General features: G+C 55.4%; 1 pseudogene; it reads left to right on the forward strand.

The window, feature by feature from the left end:
* LOC102242751 overlaps nt 1-3,377 on the forward strand; it is a 21,208-nt pseudogene extending 17,831 nt beyond the window's left edge.
* The last annotated feature ends 14 nt before the right edge of the window (nt 3,378-3,391 follow it).

The raw sequence follows: 3,391 nt of genomic DNA on the forward strand, positions 1-3,391 counted from the left end.
CTAACCTAACCGGTTTGGCTCAGTGGATAGAGCGTCGGCCTGCAGACTGAAAGGTCCCGGGTTCGATTCTGGTCAAGGGCATGTACCTTGGTTGCTGGCACATCCCCAGTAGGGGGTGTGTAGGAGGCAGCTGATCGATGTTTCTCTCTCAGATGTTTCTAACTCTCTATCCCTCTCCCTTCCTCTCTGTAAAAAATCAATAAAATATATTTTTTTAAAAATTACCCAGCTCAGAACTGAATCTTTCCAGCATTCTCTGCCCCTTACCCTCACCCTAATCCTCTTAAAAAAAAATCCTCACCCAAGGATATGTTTTTATTGATTTTTAGAGAAAGGGAGAAGAAGGGAGAGAACGAAATATCAATCAGTCGCCTCCCATACAAGACCCTACTAAGGATCAAACCTGCAATCTAGGTATGAGCCCTGACTAATTGAACCCATAACCGTTTGGTGTATGGGATGACGCTCCCACTAACTGAGCCACCCAGGCAGGGCTCACCCGAATCCTCCTGGACTCCTGCCCCTCGACCCCTGAGCAGAGGCGGGAAGGAGGGTCCCAGACCCATGCTCCAGGACTGGCTATGGCTCCCCGCCTCCCTGGCTCTGGATTGGGTTCCTCATAAGTGCCAGGAGCTAAATGCCTTTCCTGGTTTGCATTTATTCCATCCGCTAGTGAGGGGAGGATTCTTAACCTCATTCCACAGAAAAGGAGACGGGCTCGGAGAGCAACTCCCACAGTGTGTCAGGGCTGCATAACTCCCAAACCACGGCTGCCCCACTCCACCATCTGTTCGGGTTGTCTGCAGCAGACCCTGGCCCTAGGCCACTGCCCTCCATCCTTGAGCCAGACTCAGCCCTGCAACTTGGCCAGCTGCCTGGGCTGTTACCTGCACAAGCTTCCCACAGCCCTCCTGTCCCGTTACCATGAGGCTACCCACCACACACACCTGTAGGTGCCCCAGCTCACCTGGACATCGCTAGAGCCTGGGTACTGCTGGGTGCTCTGCTCCCCACTCCGGTGAGTAAACCTCAAAAAGGGAGTGGCTGCCCTAACCAGTTTGGCTCAGTGGATAGAGCATCAGCCTGCGGACTGAAGAGTCCCAGGTTCGATTCCAGTCAAGGGCGTGTACCTTGGTTGTGGGCACATACCCAGTAGGGGGTGTGCAGGAGGCAGCTGATCGATGTTTCTCTCTCATGGATGTTTCTAACTCTCTATCCCTCTCCCTTCCTCTCTGTAAAAAATCAAATAAAATAATTTTTTTAAAGGGGGGGAGTGGCCTTGTCTGCCTTTGTTGTGCTGTATCCACTATGCATGGCACCTGCTCAGGGCTCCGTGAACATCTGCATGAATAAGAATAAATGGCCCAGCCAGTGTGGCTCAGTGGTGGAGCACTGACCTATGCACCTGGAGGTCACTGGTTCGATTCCTGGTCAGGGCACATGCCCAGGTTGCGGGCTCAGTCCTCGGCGGGGGGTGTGCAGGAGGCAGCCGATCAATGTTGATGTTTCTCTATCATGGATGTTTCTGTCTCTCCCTCTCCTTTCCTCTCTCTCTAAAAATCAATAAAAACATATTTTAAAAAGAAAAGAATAAATGACTCAGTGAAACAGCCCTGGCACCTACAGCCAGCGCTGGCTGTGCAGGACCATGCCACCCAGAGCTGGAGCCAGGAAGCCCGAGCCGTGGCCAGGACAGTGTCTGCAGCTGGATTCCACATGTGGGGCAGAAAGGGAAGCCGGAAGCAGATTCAGAGGAAGGGGCAGGAGGCAGGGGGCTCTGGAAACCACGACCAGGAAGGATGGCTGGGGGAGGGGGAGTAGCCCGGAGTTATCCTAGAGGAGACTGCAGAGGGGTCTGCTCATTCTTCATTCATTCATTTGTTCAATAAGCGTTGCTGAGCAGCGTTCCCATGCCACGCTCTGTGCTGGATGCTGGGGCACAGATGAATCCACCCTACCCCTGTCCTGGAGAATCCCCCAGTGAGCGGGAGATGGACCTGGGCCAGACAAGAGCCTCCCACCGCACCCCATTGCTGTGAATGGGGTGGCCGACAGGCTACAGGGATCGGGCAGGGGGCACAGTGATGCCCTTGTGACTGAGCAGCCAGGTGGACGGTGATAGCACCACAGAAACGGGGAACATGAGAACACCCAGAAGAACATGGGGAGCCAAGAGAGGGTCTGTGGAAGTAAACCTCGGTATGTCCCCTCACCACGCGGGAGAAGTGGTGTCCTGCATTGGCTTTGTTTTCCAAACTGTGCTCCTGTCTTCCCTCCTCCCTGCCCCATGACATCTTCCTGGAAGGAAAATCCCTGGGGAGCCTGTTAAGCCTGCCTTCGGTCAAAGGATTTTGAGAAACCCAGGGCTGAGGTTACCTTTCTCCTTCTTTCAGCCCTACCGCGGCACCTCAGTTCCCGAGACCCGACCCAACCACACTATTCTTATAAACAACCTCAATGAGAAGATCCAGAAGGATGAGCTGAAGAAGTCCCTGTATGCTATCTTCTCCCAGTTTGGCCAGATCCTGGATATCCTGATGTCACGGAGCCTGAAGGTGAGGGGCCAAGCCCTTGTCATCTTCAAGGAGGTCAGCAGCGCCACCAACACCCTGCGTTCCACGACAAGCCCATGCGTATCCAGTACGCCAAGACCGACTCGCATATCGTTGCCAAGATGAAGGGCACTTTCGTGGAGCATGACCGTAAGCGGGAGAAGAGGAAGCCCAAGAGCCAGGAGACCCCAGCATGAGGGGCCAAGCCCTTGTCATCTTTAAGGAGGTCAGCAGCACCACCAACACCCTGCGTTCCATGCAGGGTCTCCCCTTCTAGGACAAGCCCATGCGTATCCAGTATGCCAAGACCGACTCGCATATCGTTGCCAAGATGAAGGGCACTTTCGTGGAGCATGACCGTAAGCGGGAGAAGAGGAAGCCCAAGAGCCAGGAGACCCCAGCTGCAAAGAAGGCCATGCAGGGCGGGGCAGCCACCCCTGTGGTGGGGGCCGTCCTGGGGCCTGTCCCGGGCCTGCCGCCGATGAGTCAGGCGCCCCGCATCATGCACCACAGGCCAGGCCAGCCTCCCTACATGCCACCCCCTGGCATGATCCCACCTCCAGGCCTCGCACCTGGCCAGATACCACCGGGAGCCATGCCCCCACAGCAGCTTATGCCAGGGCAGGTGCCACCTGCTCAGCCTCTTTCAGAAAACCCACCAAATCACATCTTGTTCCTCACCTCCTGCCAGAGGAGACCGATGAGCTCATGCTGTCCATGCTCTTTAATCAGTTCCCTGGCTTCAAGGAGGTTCGGCTGGTCCCAGGGCGGCACGACATCGCCTTTGTGGAGTTTGACATGCTTGCCCTTGGCTCAGCCCCCTGAAGGTAAGTCCCCCT

The sequence above is a fragment of the Myotis brandtii genome, unplaced genomic scaffold, assembly GCF_000412655.1.
Source record: "Myotis brandtii unplaced genomic scaffold, ASM41265v1 scaffold244, whole genome shotgun sequence".
NCBI lineage: Eukaryota > Metazoa > Chordata > Mammalia > Chiroptera > Vespertilionidae > Myotis > Myotis brandtii.